This window comes from Bombus affinis, unplaced genomic scaffold, assembly GCF_024516045.1.
Source record: "Bombus affinis isolate iyBomAffi1 unplaced genomic scaffold, iyBomAffi1.2 ctg00000166.1, whole genome shotgun sequence".
Classification (NCBI taxonomy): domain Eukaryota; kingdom Metazoa; phylum Arthropoda; class Insecta; order Hymenoptera; family Apidae; genus Bombus; species Bombus affinis.
This window is the reverse complement of record NW_026108879.1, coordinates 194,399-215,601: the sequence shown is the minus strand read 5'-3', so window position 1 is coordinate 215,601 and position 21,203 is coordinate 194,399. Positions and strand designations below refer to the sequence as shown.

At 39.0% G+C, this 21,203-nt stretch overlaps 1 protein-coding gene and 1 long non-coding RNA gene across 4 annotated transcripts in view; both read left to right on the top strand.

Annotated features, from left to right (window-relative positions):
• LOC126927600 (6-phosphofructo-2-kinase/fructose-2,6-bisphosphatase-like) overlaps window positions 1-21,203 on the top strand; it is a 136,610-nt gene that overhangs the window by 15,422 nt on the left and 99,985 nt on the right. The window lies entirely within an intron of this gene.
• On the top strand, window positions 5,087-9,555 carry LOC126927609 (uncharacterized). The gene is made up of 2 exons (XR_007715692.1): window positions 5,087-7,244; window positions 8,129-9,555. It is a non-coding gene; the product is annotated as an uncharacterized LOC126927609 (long non-coding RNA).

The following is a 21,203-nucleotide window of genomic DNA, read 5'->3' as shown; positions in this document are numbered from 1 at the left end:
GTCGTATTAATACCTTTTAAACTCCTTTGTTTGTTTGTTTTTTAATTGTGTATTGTATTTTCGAGCTATCGCGGGGAGACGCGGTCGTTAGAATACGCGTCAACGGGAATCGTAAATTCCCGTTACGATTAGAATAATCAACACCACGAATAGTTCGATCCCCGTATTTCGGTTAGAATAATCGGGGTAGTTGTTGCGGTATAACACTGGGAGTCACAGAGTTATAATAATGTATATTTCCAACACTTTATACAATCACACAAAGTAGTAACGCCGTTGATTAAGATACAGATAACGAAAAGAAGGATTATTCTTAGATGAGAGAAGAAGAGCTATAGGAGCTCTAGGCCCTTGAGAGCTGTAGGAGCTGTCGGACTTCTGAATACTGTGAGAGCGGTAGGAGACTCTAGGCCGTGTAGGCCTAACATAACTTCCGCAATTAACATTCAATGACTCGTGTGTATGACTAGAATGATTCAATAGAAACAGGTACAGCTTTGAATAAGTTTGACTAGATAAAAAGTGATTATCAAGTAAACTGCGAACATGCATTTGTGAGAAACTTATGAACGTACGTAATATGCAAAAATATATAAAGTACGCAAAATAGAGTAGTCGTTAGAATATTTAGTAAAGCAAGTTTCTGCTTAGGTTGCATTCCTTCAGCAGTATCCATAAAAATATGAATTTGAATAAATATTCGCAGTTTACTATTCAAGACCCTGATGGAAGCTTAGACAAAGTCTTAACCACAAATCTTAAAAAATCAGCAAAAGTACAAATATTTCATAAAGTTTCACCATTGTTTCAATGAGAAACGACGAGATTCAATAAAATCCCGTCAGTATCCATTTTAAATGCCCGAGTATCCATTTGGCAGTATAATCCCCAGTATCAATTTGGCAGTATAATCTCTTTGTTTACTCGCCAAATGGAGGTCCAAGCTTCTCAGCATTCTGTCTTGAATCTCCTGGTCGTGAGACGAAGTACTTTTCCATAAACCAGTTCTACAATGCGCCATTCTCGGCTCGTTCCTCGAATAAATCCCCAGACGAAAGGCAGAGTAATTCGATTGAGACGACTTCGAGTTTACATCCCATTTCGTTTCGGGAACAACATTCTTCATGAACCCCACTGTAGCTCTGCGACAGGTGTCATAACCCAACAGTTGAATCTTTTTACCGTGAATCGCGTCGAATTGAGGCTTATTTAATTTGCTGTTAGTCACTCGGTTCATGATTGTTTCAACGGAGTCGGGTGTTCCGGGAAGATTCTCGAACACTTTGCGAAGGACTTCATTTGTCAGGTCTTCCTCGCTGCTGGACTCACCTGACGAAAAGTTCTAGGTGTTAACTTTGTGTCTGGTTGAATTAACTGTAAAAACGTAAAAAGGCAGAACGAGGCACGAAAACTGTTACATATCGATTCCGGTTTGTAAACCAATTTTAAAGAATTATTATTTTCTATGATAGTAACAAAAAATCAAAATCAGTAAAAATATCGATTTCCACGTCCATTATGTTTTGATTCTATACTTTGTACGGTTCTGCCTTCTTTACATTACAAAAACAATATTTAAAAAATTGTTTGCTAATATCATAACTACATCACAAGATATTTGTTTGTTTCATTATTGTAGTATCGGAAAAAAGGACAGGATTAGGATAATTTAGATTTGTAAAATTCTCCTAATACTATTTATTTAAGATAAATAAAAATAACAGAGATTAATTGGACAGAGAACGATAAATGTTCAACTTGAACTAAAACACAAAAGTCTTATTCCACTCAAATCACTCTGTAAATGAAACATTTAAGTGGGGTATAAATTACTCCGTTCTATAGTATTTCAGGGTTAAGGTTTCAATAAAAATTGATTTACGAATAAAAGAAAGATATGCTCGTGTTGCATCGTAGGTACTACGCGGTCGTAAATCCTATTCGCCGCCATGTAGCCGGAATGAAAGCAATACCATTAGCGATACTAACAGCCTGCCTTATTTGGGTGCTGGCGATTGTTCTGTCGATGCCTGCTGCTCTTTTCTCTCACGTGATGAACGTCGACATAACAACTAACTCCAGCATCCACATCTGTAACCCTTTCCCCGTGGAATTAGGCGAGTATCTCACACGCTGAAATATTGGACATTTCTCCGTGTTTTCATTTCACACCCACGAAGTCGTATTAATTTATTTCTCGTTCTGAAACGCAGGGGCAAGCTATAGGAGAGGGGTGGTGCTGTTCAAGTTCCTGGCCTATTACATCATTCCCCTATTCATCATATCAGCATTTTATTTTCAAATTGCACGACACCTTCAACTGTCCACCAGGAACATGCCCTGCGAATTATCTGCAATGCAACGGCTGGAGCAAATTCGATCACGCAGAAAGGTTGAGTGAATCGATATTATTATGAAATTATACAATTTTCAAGTAAATCTAATTTTGACACAAAAGTTCTATATTTGGTATACAAATATTTGGTATACAGGTATACCAGTGAAAAGGTGTAGAACAGAGATATTGAAATTGCTACCTGTATGATATTTTTATGAAATTACACTGCTTATATATGCAGTCAGCTTGGAAATAAATTTAAATTGTAATAAATTGTTACTTAGACTGTGATGTAAATTGAGTTATAGCTATAAATTATTTACTTTGAAAAAATTTCACGCTCATCATGTACCCGAGTAACAAGGTGCAAGAAGAAGCGGAATTAATTTAGCGCAAATCTCGAGTCGATGGTGCAATTGTTATAAACTATACTTTACTTACGCAATCTTCGATACGATCAATAATAAGATTATGTAATACGACCTTAAGCCAATATACGGTTAAGCATCGATGAAACAAGTCTAGTCCAACAACTAGAAGAAGGCGTTCCATAACTTCCGGGATAGAATGCTTTTGTGTTTTAGTTCAAGTTGAACATTTATCGTTCTCTGTCCAATTAATCTCTGTTATTTTTACTTATCTTAAATAAATAGTATTAGGAGAATTTTACAAATCTAAATTATCCTAATCCTATCCCTTTTTCCCGATACTACAATATCTATAATAAGATTTCGCAGGTATCTGCCTCAGATCGATCGCGACCTTAGCAGATTTAGTCATCGCTCAATTGATCCTGTAAATATGCTTTCAACGTCTCGACACCGTTGTCGTTAGATAATACGCCTTTGCCCCAACTTTTGAAATATTACGTTAAATAAATTCTCAAGTTCGATATTTAACTTCTTTCGCAGAAGTCTTTTTTATCAGAAAGATAAATGGAGATTAGCTGGAAGAAAACGTCGCCAAGAGAAATAGTCTTTTCACAGCCGAGGAACAAATCTGGGAAGAGTGCAGGCGTTCTAGCATCTACGAAAAATAAAGAGGCGATAACTCGTAGTCGTTCGAGCGAATGGATCATTTTGATTCGCATACAGCGTGTCTTGGTATGGATTGCCAGCGGATAGTAGTTAAATCGAATCTCTCGTCCAGGCGTAATTCTCAGCCGTTATCTAGAGGTGATTTGTCATCGCTGTATTTATAGGCCAATCGATTATATTATTTGTCCGAATTGTTCCATGAAATTGTATTAATCTCGAAACTCTATTTTCACGAAACATAGCTACCGTTATTACTACTACGAAATGGCTCTTTGTTATCAAAATGGAATAGAGAACGGTTGAATGCATTTGACGGATGAAAACATTGGAAAAGTAGAAGTAAGAACCGTGGTTATTGAAGGTTCTGTCGTATCTTCGCTAGACACGCTTCGATGCCACCTTCTATCGAATTAGTCGAAGTGAATCAGAATATCGAGCCGCCTGTGAAGTGATTTTTAAATCAGACAACAAAGACTTTCTGTTATCGAGTATTTTAATACACTGACTTGGTGTATTAGATCAAGCCATTGTACTCACGTTGCATAAAAAGGAATACATTTCGATTGAAATAATAATTGGTCGAAAGACTTGATCAAATATGCGAACGATATTCATCTTAAATTGTGTACGAAGTTTTCAAATAAATTATTGTTTTATATACAACAGAAACGAGGAAGACGTAGAGTTGGCTCGTTGAAGAAACTTCATTGGTCATTGATACGTCGATGTACTTTAAGATGATCGACCGTCACTTTTCATTCAAATACAATACGGAAAGTGAAATTGGATTACATGCTAAAGATATTGCCAGAGAATATCCCGATCTATAATGATTTATAATTAGCATTCTATCCCGGAAGTTATGGAACGCCTTCTTCTAGTTGTTGGACTAGACTTGTTTCATCGATGCTTAACCGTATATTGGCTTAAGGTCGTATTACATAATCTTATTATTGATCGTATCGAAGATTGCGTAAGTAAAGTATAGTTTATAACAATTGCACCATCGACTCGAGATTTGCGCTAAATTAATTCCGCTTCTTCTTGCACCTTGTTACTCGGGTACATGATGAGCGTGAAATTTTTTCAAAGTAAATAATTTATAGCTATAACTCAATTTACATCACAGTCTAAGTAACAATTTATTACAATTTAAATTTATTTCCAAGCTGACTGCATATATAAGCAGTGTAATTTCATAAAAATATCATACAGGTAGCAATTTCAATTTCTCTGTTCTACACCTTTTCACTGGTATACCTGTATACCAAATATTTGTATACCAAATATAGAACTTTTGTGTCAAAATTAGATTTACTTGAAAATTGTATAATTTCATAATAATATCGATTCACTCTACCTTTCTGCGTGATCGAATTTGCTCCAGCCGCTGCATTGCAGATAATTCGCAGGGCATGTTCCTGGTGGACAGTTGAAGGTGTCGTGCAATTTGAAAATAAAATGCTGATATGATGAATAGGGGAATGATGTAATAGGCCAGGAACTTGAACAGCACCACCCCTCTCCTATAGCTTGCCCCTGCGTTTCAGAACGAGAAATAAATTAATACGACTTCGTGGGTGTGAAATGAAAACACGGAGAAATGTCCAATATTTCAGCGTGTGAGATACTCGCCTAATTCCACGGGGAAAGGGTTACAGATGTGGATGCTGGAGTTAGTTGTTATGTCGACGTCCATCACGTCAGAGAAGAGAGCAGCAGGCATCGACAAAACAATCGCCAGCACCCAAATAAGGCAAGCTATTAGTAGCGCCAATGGTACTGCTTTCATCCCGGCTACATGGCGCCGAAGAGGATTTACGACCGCGTAGTACCTACGATGCAACACGAGCATATCTTTCTTTTATTTGTAAATCAATTTTTATTGAAACCTTAACCCTGAAATACTATAGAACGGAGTAATTTATACCCCACTTAAATGTTTCATTTACAGATGGCTGTTGTGCGTGTATTTATTACTGTTGAGAAATGGTTGTTATTTATACGTTCCGAGCTGTCTCGTGCAACAAATGTACCAACTGTAATATTAATATGTTGGCAAGATAGAAATCTTAGATTATATATAGATTTCTGTTTTACAATTTATTTATTATTTTATTTTATTTGCTTTATTACTAAATTTATTACTATTGGACAAGGGTGTTTAACGCCTTCTGTTTTATTAAACGTCACTAACGATACTAATTCAAATATGCAGATAGATCCTGATAATTATTTGACATGGAAGAAATCAAAATTATTTAGCAACGTATCGTTTGTTGGAAATAAGCGTTGTGTTAATAAAATGATATGTAATTTTCAATATAGCGTTAATTGGATTGTTTATAAATGCAGTATTGCAGGGTTAAGATTAAATGATGTCTGATTAAATGAATTCTTCAGTTATACTTTATTTTAACGTTGAACTTTCTTATTAATGTAAATTAATTGATTTTCTTAATAGCGAAAAGGAAATTGGACGTTTGAGATTTCATTTCGATTACTGATTAAAGAGTCGATTGGTCCATTAATGGGGCGGAACTTCACTAAAGTTAGGACGACCAGCCTATCCCTGAGACAACAATTTCCTCAACCGTAACTGGGTTTGACAACTTACCTCTCGGCTGATAACGCGGTCAGAGTGAAAACTGAGACACCGACTGAAATATCCTTGACGCACTCCGATAATTTGCAAACTGTCTGTCCCCACGGCCATGAATCGAATGTGAATATAACAGACGTGAGTGGTACACTCGTTAGGATCACCTGAAATAACCGAAAATTAAAATTAAAAATATACACGTGTATTTTATTGTATTGTATTTCCACGGTCAATTGTACTCGTGTTATTCAATCTACCCTTTATCGAAATTTTATTCGAATATTTTTCTGTACTTTTGCGAAATTTAATTGAATTCTACGAATATATGGGAAACGTTTTAAAATCTGTTTCGTTGAAAACCCTTTATCGAAATTTTATTTGAATATTTTTCTGTAATTTTGCGAAATTTGATTGAATTCTACGAATATATGGGAAACGTTTGAAAATCTGTTTCGTTGAAAACGACGCCTTCGACATTTCGATAGGTGAGAGCGATAAAATAAACAATACTTGATATTATATTTGTACGGCATCGAGCATATAGTAAAATTATTAGGAAAACATTTATCAGGATTCATTGTTATCGAGAAAATTAAAATAAAAACAATCCGCGATTATGATACAGAAAAATCTATTAAAATTATTCGTGATGAATTCACATCCCACGTCCTTTTATCATACTGTGTAACGTTCACTCAATTTGCGAAAAAAAGATTCCCTCATTAACTCGCTAAATTTCGTCTGTAATACGGACGTCTCTGATGAATTTCGAGATAAAAGGGGGATATTAACAGGAACGTTTTGTATTGAATATTATAATAAAAAATGTAGATTAAGCGAATTTTCTGCAATTTCATGCGGGATGTACAAATTTCGTCGTATGATCGAACACTCAATTATGGTGTTGCACTTTTTTCTCAGTGTTAATCGTGAAATACACATTTTCTTTTTGTTTAAGCATGATCGTTCGAACACTATAATCGAGAAAATATTTATTTATGATTTTCACAGATGATATCGTATGGATCGCATTAATCTTTGATTATTCTCCGTCCGGCTATAAATTGTCCATGGATCAAGATGTATAGCTACATATATCATAAAGTAAGCTCGATATCCACGAAAATAAGCGCGTTTATAATCGAACTCGCTATTGGTCCACGATTACGTGTCCAGAACAACGGAATTTTAACGTCTGATTCAAGGTCTCATATAGCATGTGCTTCTTTTAGAAATTATTTATGAAAATATTTGAATATTTCTAGATGTTCTGTCGCGCAACACATCTGCACGCCATCCCGCGCGGCTTGCCAACCAGCGGTCTACCTGCCGTCCTTCTAACACTCCATAGGCCCAAGGACCCACTATAAAGTTGCAATTCTAGCTGCATTGTTCGCACACATGGCCTAAGCACATCTGTTTGCCAGAAAAGACTTTCTAATTCCAGAAGAGTTTTCGGCCGGTTTTTAGAAAGGTCCTTGGGTTTATTATGTGCTCTTAAGAATTACGAAGAAAGCGGAGATATACCTAACGAAAAATCTGAGTTTCCCTGTAAACAATGTCGCCTAGGACCCAAGTTGGTAGGAGGTTTCTTCCTCCTCTCTTCCTTCCTAACATTGGTCCCAACCAATCGACATCGCGGATTATTGCCCTCACTTTACTAACTAAAAATGTAAGCAACGAATCCGCGTTCTTCGTTCAAAGGGCACACCCATACCAAGCTTTCCTCCGTATTCACATTAGAATAAGCTTCAGTGTTTTCCATCGTCTCTCACGGTGACTAGAGTTCCTGCATAACTCTCACCGTTCCTATATCTCTCAGAATTTCCTACCACTGTCAAAGATCTAACGCCTAACTTCTAACATTAAGTCTCATACCGTGCTACTTTCATATCTATATGATCGCAGCGTGATAAGTTATTAAGTGTTTATATCTACTCAATCGTGTATACTAAGTGTTGGAAATATATATTTTAACTCTGTGAGCCACAGTGTTATCATACCTGAATCACCCCTATTATCTTAATCGAAATACGGGGATCGAACTATTCGTGGTGTCGATCATTCTAATCGTAACGGGAATTTACGACTCCCGTTGACGCGTATTCTAACGACCGCGTCTCCCCGCGATAGCTCGAAAATACACTAGAGATTTTTATGAACGTATTACGTGTGTGATAGAAAAAATTTTGAAATTTCGTTACTAGACCATTATGATCATATTGATAATATATGTAACAAACTAAAAAACATGTATAGAAGTTACAAGATATTTATTTCAAGCATACAATTCACAGAAATCGCTATATCATATAAAAATATATTGTATTATACAAGAATAATTATACATTTCTAGGAGACTTAAATTCTTCTATATTATATGTGATAATAAAGAGTAATGTCTGCGTATTTGTACGATATAATACATTTTATCAATATAACCACGACAGTCGGTAAAGACAATAAAACTGTCATAATATATATCCAGACAAATTTTCTACGATGGGCCCTCAGATGCTTTCGTGCGTTATCGTACCTACTTACATTCTACGCGAAATCGATGACGGAGAAAGTACCGGATGTTCTGATGTTCGCTCGCGACAGATTTATACGCGCGATCCGACAGTCTGAATAAATTCGATATATTGCCGGGATACAAATGACATGGGGTCCTAGCAACATTTTCCGATTGACGGGAAATCGAAATGTAAAAAAAAGGATCCCGACGAAGGAAGGAAAGATTTTTCTCATCTATATTCGGAATATTCATGGATTGTTAGTTTTTACCATTCCAGCTTTGTCGCAATTTATTTCCAACTTATTGGACATTCATTTTGATTTATTATATATATTTAGACGCGGAATACAATGGGTAGCAGATGGCTTTTTCAAGATGTATGAATCATAACCACAAGAAGTACAATTAAATATTTATCCCTTCCGTGTTAGTAAGCTGATGAATCTTTTGATTGTGGCTTGCAAGAATAATAGTAGATTAGTTTAATTCTACCCAGTTAATTATTCATGTAGAAATATGTTTTTACAAAATTTATGCTATGAAATTTTGAATACATTTTATATTTTACGAGAGGAAACTTTCGACACGTCTTGTCCATCTGAACGTTTCTCAAACGTGCACGAAATCTTTTTCCATTTTATTCGACGTCAGAGATCCTTTTTTTTAACGTCGGTCTTAAATGATACATTAGAGATAATATATACACATATTGTACTTTCTTACCAAAATATCGCCCAGAGCCAACGAAAATATGTAGATAGTGGATGTATTTTTTGCAGCCGAATCTGCACCCAATGTAATCATCATCAGTCCGTTCCCAAATACACCCACTATCAGGATTATTAAAAATATCCCAGGTACTATGTAGGTTTCCGGGCGATGGATGTATGGAATGTACCCACTCTCCTGGACCAGGCTCGTCACATTCGAATTCAAAGCCATCTGTAAAAGAATAAATCCACGTCTATGCGTTATGTATGTAACTATGCGTTATGTATTTTATTTTCATTTTCAAACGTTGTATAAATAAATAAGTCTCTTTTATATTTATCATTCAAAATATTTTAGTTGGAAATGGAAAGGAATAAGCCTTGCGCTATAGTGTGATTTTTCATTTTCCGATACGCCGTTCCTTTTGTCCCATGCAAAACCCACGCGTCCATATCTGGATGCTCGATAACGAACCGCGGCACAATAAAAACTAATCAGATCGATCGCGTTGCTATATGACCTTTCTACCATTTTAAATTGATATAAACTCAACGACAGCGAGAACTTCGAACGCTGCACGGTACGGCATTTAGATGAGGATTTAGGACAAAAATCAGAATTTGCTGGCCGCGTTCGCACGCTTGCGGGCTACGTTTGCACGTCTGCAGGCCACTTTCTCAGCTTCTACAGTGCGGCGTTTGAATGAGGATTCGGGACAAACATTTTAAAAATATATATAATATGCAGTTTTCCAGAAACTTAATATCAGGGAATTCGATGTGAATAAAAGTCTGTTTACCAAATATCCCTTAGTATTTTCCCTACTTCCTGGTTCAGTTCAAATATTATAATTATTTATTGTTTTTGTCTAGTCTCTTTTCCTAAATTAAAAAAAATAAGATTTTTTGTCAGATATTATAAACATCTAGTAAAGAACAGAGTTTTTATGTAAAAAATTTTGTTGAGACAAGTGTGGTAAAGAATCAGCCTGCGTGACGCTGTTGAGAACTGTTCGACTCGAAAATGCTCGTCGATGCTATTTCGAAACTTCATATTCTGACGAGAAATCAATACAAAAGTAATTAGAATAGAAGCTACTATAATAGAAGCTACAAATTGTTTAGAAAGTCAATTTTCCATGGAAAAAGGTCACTATTGTTGACATGTATAGCAGCAGTCCTCAACTACCTAATGGTGAAATGAACGAATGGTTCAATATAAAAATTTACAGCTGGAAAGATAATTCCAGATTGACTATCATAATGTAAGGGTTTATAATGTAAAGTAGCAGCATTCAAAAGAACAAATAATTCTGAAGGCAAGCTGAATACGTAATTCCAATTTCTAAAAGTTTTTTCAGTTTCGTACCAATATAGACGACTGTTATCGAAAAAATTTTTCAGAAGTCGAACAATGAAAGTTGATAGAGTTGGTCAGTTTAATTTCCACGTGAATCGAATGTGTAATAGATGTCCTGATACCAATCGAATACTAACGATATCGCTTTAACGATACTTGAAAAGGAGTTCTAGCTCTTCTAATGAAGTAAAACGCAGATACACACGAATTAATGAAATCTCGTTCTACATCGTTTGATTTCCAAAGGAATTTCTTATCTTCTTAGGAAACAGTGTTTTATACGTAGTAACGATACCATCGATGAACGTATGTGTAAATTTCACGAGCTGAGTCGCGTATCTTGCACGATCGTATTCTTCGAAACTTTATGGCTCCCCATAACGATTCTCCCGTCTGTGAAACTACGTATTGTCTTGCTTCGTTACCGGCGAAGTTAAACGTGGTGTCGAAGTGATATTTCACGGATTTGATAAATAAGAGAAATGGAACGAAATCGATTGCGTTCGAAAGAAATTGCACCATCTGAGTTTAATTTATCCACGTCGCAGAAGCGCTGAAACCTCGTTATTTCACAAACATTTCCAACGATTTCATCACGCTTTCGTGATTTCGTGACTGGTAATATATTCCTTTCGATTCCCTGTTTGTAGAATTTTACGAAGATCTCTGCAGCTTCAGCGCGATGTTCCATGTCCCATGAATCAGACTAGATTTACGCCTGAACTTCGTGAACGAGTTTGAAGCGAATACAACGTGTGACGAGTTTCGTGCCATGCGTTAAAAGAGTCCAACTTAGTTTTCAAACAGTCAGTGAAACGTAAAGCAACCCTGGCCATGGTATAAAAGGATATACAGGGTGTTAAAGCTGTGGACGATATTTATAGGATTTTATATATTACATGTCAAACGTGAAGGTAATGAAAAAACGCTTATATAGAAAAATATTATTCGAGGCTTATTTTTTAATATACATAGTTGGTTAACGAATTATTTTCGAAATAAATATTTATCCAGGATAGTTATTCGAAAATCATTTTAAATTCACCGATAGCTGCATAGATCGATGAATCAGCTGATGAAACTTTCTCTTCATTCTATTCACATCTCGCGTTTCTCATTTTGAGTCAAATAGAAATTAAATATATAACAATGGTAATTCTATCGTCGTTTATTTTCTCAGGAACAAGGGACGTAAAGTTCGAGTAAAATAAAGAGAAAAAGCCGTAATTCATAAATTTTTACCGCAAAATTCAATTGTTTATGAATTGAAAAATAAGCTGTAAATCTTTTTGTGTGAGGTGATGGGCGTGATAGGTCTAGAATAATCACTCGTATCGTTAACAATAACAATTTATTAGTTTATGTTCGTGATATACACTCGTGCGTAGAACACGCGATACAATTATCGGTTCGCGGTTGCAAGTTCGAGCTCGGTGGGATACGTTTCGCGGTGCGATTCACGTCGGAACGATTGTACCAGATGTCGAGAAGTTCGGATTCGCTATTACGGCCAACTACCAACGGTCACTTCGGAATGGCGTCTCTCGCTCGTCTCGCGGCTCACGACAGAATTGAATGAATTTGTGTCGCGATGATGCTCCTTAGGAAAACTGTGCTTGGGTGTGTCTAAGGATACGAAATCATCGGATTCGTTGAGAAAAGCGTTAGTTCAGAGGGTGAGGGAAATGGACGTCGCTGTCAATTGGCTAAATCGTGAGTTGGTGGTTGGAAAGAGATGGCAACTGCCCTTGAGAGAAAGTTGCTAGCGAGGAGCGTCGTACGTGAGGAAAAGCAGATTTCCGTAGTGGGTGGTATGTGTAGGGACTATTGAGACAAAGGCTATCTGTTCCTTTAGAGAATCTTAGCTGCATGGATCCTAAGATTTATTGCGGGTCCTTAGGCTCGCTGTAAATATTCGGAGAGAGTGTATCGACATCTGGCAATCATCTGTTCGCAAGGTAGAGTCCTTGTGTAGCGAGGCACGGGAGAGAAACCGTTGGGAAGTTTGCTGTCGAGTGCCGCTACAGTACCCCCTTACCAGTGACAACGTTTATCTTTTTTTCTTACATCTCGCAGGTAGTTATGACCTATTATCTTATCGCAGACCCGCCTGAAAGCGATCAGGAAAGCGAACTCTCCTGCCCGCGCGCGTGGTGTGATGAACTCCTGAGTCATCTTCGCTTTGCTGTGCCTGCTCGGCGTTTTGCGTAGTCGTGGTTTTGCGCGGTATAAACGTAACGAGGGTTTCTGCGCTGGTTTCTCGTTGCTGTTGTTCAATGTCGTCGGATACAATAAAAGCGGGTTTCAAACGATCTATGGAGACTATTACGTTTTTATTGTTTATTTTGACGGTGAAGGTCTTTGTTCCACGCTGTATAACCTGGTAAGGTCCGTCGTAAGGCGGTTGTAACGGGCCACCGCTCGCGTCGTGGCGTACGAATACGTATGGTGATGTTTCGAGCTCGCGGAACACGAAAGTTTTCTTGTCGCCGTGTCGCGTAATCGAACGAGGCCTGATTTTCTCAATTCGCTCCTTTAAACGGTTCGCGAATTCCGAGTTGGGCTGTTGCTTTGTCGGTGCGAAAAATTCTGTCGGCAATCGTATGCCGGTGCCGTAAACCATTTCAGCGGCCGTCGCGTTCAAGTCCTCCTTGATAGCGGTTCTTATGCCAAGTAAAACAATTGGTAGGATTTCTACCCAGTTGCTCGTATTGTGACATTTTATTGCTGCCTTTAATTGCCGATGTAAACGCTCTACCATCCCGTTGGACGCGGGGTGATAGGCTGTCGTGCGTAGATGCTTAATGCCGAGCAACCGGCACAGTTCGTTAAATAAGTTTGATTCGAATTGGCGTCCTTGGTCGGTTGTTATTTTTGCAGGCACGCCAAAACGAGCTATCCATGTAGAAAGGAGGGCCGAGGCAACGGTTGTCGCTTCCATGTCGGCGATGGGGATGGCTTCAGGCCAACGCGAGAAACGGTCTATGCACGTTAGACAATATCGGTAGCCTTGCGAATATTGCATCGCGATAATGTCTATGTGTACGTGCTCGAACCGGCCTGCTGTTGTTTCGAACGTTCCGACGGGTGAGGATACGTGCCTGGTGACTTTGCATCGTTGACACGGGATACATTGTCGTGCCCAAGTCCGGCAATCTTTGTTTACGGACGGCCAAATGAAACGCGACGTCACCAACTTTTGCGTGGCACGTATCCCTGGGTGGGAAAGTCCGTGGAGCGAATTGAATACGTCGCGCCGCAAAGATTTCGGTACGTACGGTCTTACAATGTCGGCTGATACGTCGCAGTATATTTCTGCGTCGTAACCGGGAAAGCGTATCTTCTTTAACCGTAACGCGGTTGTACCGGAGTTGACGATATCGCTTAGTTCGTTGTCGTTTTCTTGCGCGGCGGCGAGAGTTTGATGGTCCACGGCCTTCCCTATTGCTTCGATGCGCGACAGAGCGTCGGCTACGTTATTATCTAGCCCCTTTATGTAACGTATATCTGTGCTGAATTGACCGATGTAGTCTAGGTATCGGAATTGTCGCGGCGAACACTTTTCTAACTTTTGTCTGAACGCGTAGGTAAGAGGTTTGTGGTCGGTATATACTACGAAGTTTCTGCCTTCTAAAGCGTGTCGGAAGTGTTTGATTGCGGTGTATATTGCGAGTAGTTCGCGATCGTACGCGCTATATTTTTGCTGCGCGGGGGTCAGAGATTTCGTAGCGAACCCTAGCGGTTGCCATTCGCTATTCGCGTGTTGTTGTAATACCGCTCCCACGGCGTAGTCGGACGCATCTACCGAGAGGCTGATAGGCGCACCTGGTATCGGATGCGCCAGCATCGTGGCATCCGCGAGAGCGCGTTGCGATTCGCGAAAGCTGTTATCCGCCTGTTCCGACCACTCTATGGGCGCGTTGCCCTTTTTCGCGCCTTTTAACAAATCATTGAGCGGCTTGAGTGTTTTTGCGGCCCCCGGTATAAAACGTCGGTAGAAGTTTATCATACCGAGGTACCTACGTAGCTGCTTAGCGTTCGCGGGTTTCGACAATTTTATAATCGCTTCGACGCGTTCGGGCGGCGGTTTAATTCCGTCGGAGTTTACCGAGTATCTGAGGAAAGTAATTTCGTGCACGCCGAATTCGCATTTCGTGGGGTTTATCACGACGCCGTAATTATTGAGGCGGTCGAACAGAATTTTCAAATGTTCGCGATGTTGACTTTCGTCGTCCGATGCTATTAGGAAATCATCGATGTACGCGTAGACGAAATCGAGCCCACGTGTGATTTCGTCGACGAATCGCTGACATGTTTGCGCGGCGTTCCGAAGCCCAAACATCATGTTTGTTGCTTCGAAGAGGCCGAACGGTGTTGCTATCGCGGTTTTTTCGATGTCCTCGGGCGCGATCGGAATTTGATGGTACGCGCGGACGAGATCGATCTTTGAGAAGATTCGCTTACCAAACAGATAATGCGCGAAGTCTTCGATATGCGGCGGTGAGTACCTGTCGGGTACGGTGCGGGCGTTCAACGCGCGGTAGTCGCCGCATGGTCGCAGGTTTCCGTCCTTTTTCGGCACTACGTGCAGAGGTGATGCCCACGGGCTTTTCGATGGTCGCATCACACCCTGCTCGATCATGAGCTCGAATTCCTCCTTTACCTGTTTAAGTCGATCAGGTGCGAGACGGCGGGGTTTGTTGTAGACCGGCGGGCCAGGCGTGGTTTCGATGTGGTGTACCACGCCGTGTCGAGTCTTCTCTTTTCCAAAAATCGGTGGGCGGGTGAGGTCCGGGAATTCTGCCAGGAGTTGGTAATATGGTGATTCGCCGATAATGGTCTTAACGGACACTTCGTCTGTCGTGTCGGTGTATCCCCTCGATGACATTCGAGTTGCCGTGTCGGTGAGGCTTTTGTTTCGCACGTCCACGAGCAACCCGTAATGGCTTAGGAAGTCCATGCCGATGATGGGGGTTTGCACGTCGGCTACCGTAAAGTTCCATCTGAATGCTCTGCGTAGGGACAGGTTTAGCTCCATCGCTAAAGTGCCGTACGTTGCGATGCGCGTCCCATTGGCAGCGAATAGTTCATACGGTGTTTTCTTTACGTCCGTGGATAGCCTGCTTCGGGGATAAACGCTGATATCAGCACCGCTGTCAACTAAGAATGAAGTCTTCGTTCTCTGGTCCAGAACAAAGATGCGGCGAGATCCTAAGCCGTTGTCGTTCGCCGCTTTTACGGACGGCTGGTGTCGTTTCCCGACTTCCACTTACAAGGGGCGTTACATTTCCTGGCGCGATCGCCAAACCTCGCATGATAGAAGCACATTCCGTCCTGGCGCGGGTTATCTCGCGAACGCGAACGGCGGCGGGGTCGGGTGAGAGAATTCGAGCGTCTTCGTGGTCGACGATGCCTGTCGATTCTCATAGCCTTCATTCCGTCTAGCGCCATATTTTGACCTGTTGAATGATACACTATAAATGTCGCCCACTTTTCCTCATCATCTTGTTACAAGTATCGTGTTAAAGATGTAGTCCTCAAAGTGTTTTTTTAATCGTCTACAATCCCAGATGAAAGGAGAACTATCGTATTACGTTCTCTTAGAGCAATTGAAAAATAACTCTCATACTTGCGATCGAAACATTCAATCTGCTAGTTTCAGACCCGTTAATGGCACCAGTACCATGCCCTCGACATTCGGAATATGGTAGGGTGAAATTGAATTACGGTTTTGGAATTTCTCGATCGCAAAGAGAAATGATCGTGATAGAAGGAGTATACCTTGTGTCAGACTCTATCAGTTGAAGTAAATTTACGGAAAACAGAATGCCACGGAAATGTGTCAAGTTTGACATAATCCAATCACATAGATTATTAGAAATATTATAATTATTAAAAATGTAACTCCCTCCGATAATGCACTAGTAAAATCATCTTGTTCCGGTATGCAAGCGATACACAATTTTATAAACTATACTATTATTATTATACTATTCTTTGCATAAGTAAAATACACAAAATTTGGCAAATATCGACAGGCATTTAGAAATCGCCCTACTACTATAGCTCGCACACGGAATTAAAAGGATTGTCATTGCATTCATAGTTGCAGTAGTATTTGCAATAATTGATATTAATGACGTTATGCGAATATTATCCGCCTTGTCGCTGAAAGTGATTATTCGAAATTGCTTCGGACTGAAATGCCGTGAATTCGTTGCGACAGAGAGTAACAGGTGTCATGTTGTAAATACAACGCAGCGGGACGCGACTAAATGTAATTTTATAATAACGACAATCCTGGTCGTACTCGCGACGAGCGAAATGGCGATTGCGATGCGCAGATTTAACGTTGTAAAAATACGTCTGTCATATACATATTCTATGGTGTGCCACGATCAACGGACTGAAACCGATTGCCGATGAAGTATGGCCGAAAAATGGACGATGTATGTATAACTACGTTTCAACGATCTATTCTAATGGGCCACGCAAATTCATTCACGTTCAAATTCGACCAGTCGTGCGAAAAACGCGATTTTATTCTTTTATTCTTAAAGGCGATAATCTGGTTTCATGTATAGAATCAGTACACAATAAAAGCAGCTGATATTACGATATTGATTTATCGTTTTCACGAGTGTTGGATTCTCTGTACCTGTTATAGGAAATTTGCCCAGTTTGATATTATACACGGATATACGATACAGAAAAATTAATAAACTAACTCGATAGTATTTCAGTCTTATGTGTATTGAATGATAAATTTGTTTTTTAGCCGATCTGGAACGAATACCTGAATCACGCTCTAAAACCAATTATATTCATACTAACATACTCCACTGTAATTCTGTTTTAGAATAGTAAAAACTTAGGTCGAATATGAGAGATGTGCTTATTTTGGAGGTTCTCTGTGTACAAACATTAGAACACTTTCCAGAAACTAATGGACAAATACCTTAGAACGAGCTAGCTTATTTCTTAGAACGAGCTAATCCGAGTGATAACAACGGTATTAAAATATATCGATTAATTTCAGGTATATTCTACGAGTTAAATAATGACGTTGATTCCAGCTCATACAATTGTTACGTTTCTGTTTTTATTCATTTTAACAAGACAATGGACAATGCGTTGGAATAAATATTTTTATATTTAATACGAAGGGAAGACATTTCTAACGAAAAAAGATGTATAATTTCAAATAGGATAATCGTATCGACGCAACGTGTATGTATAATGGTAATAACTATATTAAGATAAACCACAAATGAAATATCTTCAAGAGTGTTCTTACGCACCAGCGTATGGGAACATTTTAATCAATAAGATACATATGTATGTAGAAACCAATACCTATATAGAAGCTCCAATACATTCATAGCGTTCTGTACTGCAGATGATATTGCAATGGAAACCGAATGGTGGCCCATTAATTTCGGGATAACCAGAAATTGGTATTCGGAAAGTCCAAGCTATGGTTTAGGTTCCATTAATTATTTACTAGTCGGAACTTGTGAGTTTGAAGCGTGCTCTTTTAGAAAAAAGTTCCTGATGTATTGTCGATGTCGTGTTTACGGATGAACTAGCATTAAGTATCGATAGATGAACATACTATTTCCACGTTTGCAATGCGGAGATATTCCACAGCTTGTGTAACTTTAATTAATGTCTCAGCTTCGATTAAACTTTAAAGCGTTCTGAATGGAATATTCACGCAAGTTCGCAAATGTTGTGTCGAATTATAATGATTTGTAGAACCACGCACAGTGTCGCGAGACGTCGTCCTAACGAAGAAGATGAACGATACATCGCCGCGTCGAAGGAAATGGGGGACTGTTAAGAGGTAACCATTACAGGGAAGATCCGATCCGAAATTCACTTTACGTATATTTATCGACCATATTCTCTGTTATATTCTTTTATGAGCTATGGGATCGTTTAACTTCTCCCTAACGATCGTCTCTGTGTCACAGAAATTGCATCGATGGATCGTTTCCTTGGTGTGTAAAAGCTGAAAATTTTCTGATATGAAAGAGATATTCTCAATGCACGTTCGTAATACGTTGGTAATAAGCTCGTAGATAAAATACTACGATGCATTCAAGCTATTTGAGGCGAGTAAATGCACGATACACTATAGAAACATAATGGCGCTGGTTTCGTAGTTTTTCAAGGCAGGCTGTTTTCTTTGGTCTATAATTTATGGAATGTTCGCGCGGAGCTTCACAAAGCGGGACTCTAAGGCAGAGTTCGCGTGGCTAAAGGGTTTTCTAAAATGTAAATACCGCTTCCTGGAAGTAGACGAACATGCGAAACCACTTAGTACACGAGGTAATCTTTTGGGTATAAATTATTAATCCTTAAATGCATAGTGTCATCATTTGATAATACAACTTTTTTCTTAACATAGCAAACATATGCGAGGCATTGTGAACAGAGATAGACTAAAATATATTTCTTCTGAATGTAAGTTTATGAATAAAATTATTATACTACGCATAGTTCGATCCAAGTAACATAAAAATACTGTCAAATTAGTTTATTTCATTTGTACGTTTGATCATCCTATTGTCTTCGTCTCTTGTTACAGTCAAATGTTTTAAAAATTGTGTTATGCAATCAACGAGATAAATAACTGACTATATCTTCGCGATAATCGACCTGCAATTTGCTTATACCTTTCAGACACGTTATAGCCATCTTTGATAACAAAGTACTTTCCCAAGTAAAAAATTAAAAAAAATAAATGGCGTGAATTCGATAATTTTTCTATGATTTTGTGGTTTGATTATATCTAAGGAGAAGAATCAGGGTTTGACAAATCTATTGCGACCATTTCTCTAACTCTTTAGCTACAGAAGTGTTCCACTTCGCATTCTTCCTTCTGGTAACGCGAAAACTCATCACGACGGATATCTTGAGGTACGAAGTTAATGAGAAACTTTATCCACTTTGTGACAATCTCCAGAATATAACTTTTTCAATTAGGTACAGAATTTGAACTTTCAAATCGAAATTTCCGTTCATTAGTTCGTGTGCAAATGAACCGAACGGAAAGGGACAAGTGCCGTGCTGATGTTGAAGTTCAGCGTCCTACGAAAGTAATTCGTGAAAGTTGCGAACTGCCGAAGAAGTCGAAAAAGTTCTTAAAGGTTCGTGGATAATCTTAATTTAGTTCTAAAGCAGAAAAAACATTTGGATGCGATTAAAATTTCCGCGTGAATATAAAGGGTGATCGTTAGGAATTGATTTCTGCACGATGTCATAACGAAATTGAGAGAACATATAGAACCAAACCGAGCAAATACACCATTGAAATTGGCAAGCACCTGTCGCGTCGATATCGCGACACGCTTTTATAGGCTTTACCCTTTCATTAGCTTCCCAAATTGCAATATTCGCGAGATTGGAATCAAATTAGTGTAGTATCGGGAAAAAGGGATAGGATTAGGATAATTTAGATTTGTAAAATTCTCCTAATACTATTTATTAAGATAAATGAAAATAACAGAGATTAATTGGACAGAGAACGATAAATGTTCAACTTGAACTAAAACACAAAAGTCTTATTCCGCTCAAATCACTCTCGCAACTCTATAACTCTAACAACTCGATCTCTCTACAACGCTAGCAACTCTACAACTCTCGTCTTCGGCATCTGCATTCGCACGCTCTCGCTTCTCAACTCATACTGTACGCCTTTTGCATTCGTTCTCGCTAGCGTCTCAACTAACTCTACCCTTAGCGTCTCTTTGTCTTTTCTCGTCCCATCGAACACGTGTCCCGAAACCCCGTGGCCAGGGTCACGCAGACTCTTTCCACAAAACTGTCCACTCGAAAGGACAGACGACACATTGATGTACTCGACGGCGCCACGGTTCTCGCCACTTTGTATACGGTTCGGCCGATATCTTGGGCCTTTTGCCCACGATACTACATTAGAATTATATCTTCGACGATTATTAGAACGAGCGAAAATTTCTACGGATAGTGATCACAGAATTTGTCAATCAGCTGATAAACGTATTGAGCTAACATGATTTGCAACGGAAACCTTCCGTTTCCATATCAATTTCAAATCTATTTGGCTATGATCGCGCATCCCTCGATTGCCGCATTTTTATGGAAAACTCTGCTTCTCAAATGTACACAGGCGGGTCGAACGATGAACGGACTGTTCCATTATTCTTTCTAATAAAAAATTATTATTTTACTTTTGGAATGGACCATCGAATTCATTTATGAATAAAATTTGTGACCATGATTCTTTGTACACTTTAGAAAATTGTATGTTGACTTCCAACGTATTAAGTAGCACTCAAGTTTTGTTAATAGAATGTTCTCCTCTCGTGTCGTATTCTGGAGGGTGGTTTCATCCCTTGAACTCCAGTTATCGCGACTAACAAGAATGTGCAATTATAAATGTGACTGTTTTTCAAGCCCACAAAGTGCACCCTCGAGTTTCATCCAAGTTTTGTTATTGGGATCGAATGCAAATTTCGAATCTGTCAGATTTTTCTCTGTAAATCAGCTAAAATATCCGAAGCTATTCTCTCTAGTAACTTGTAATAACTAACCCTTACTCGAATCTCTGCCCTGGGCAATGTTCACTCCATCGATCAGCAACTTCAGTTA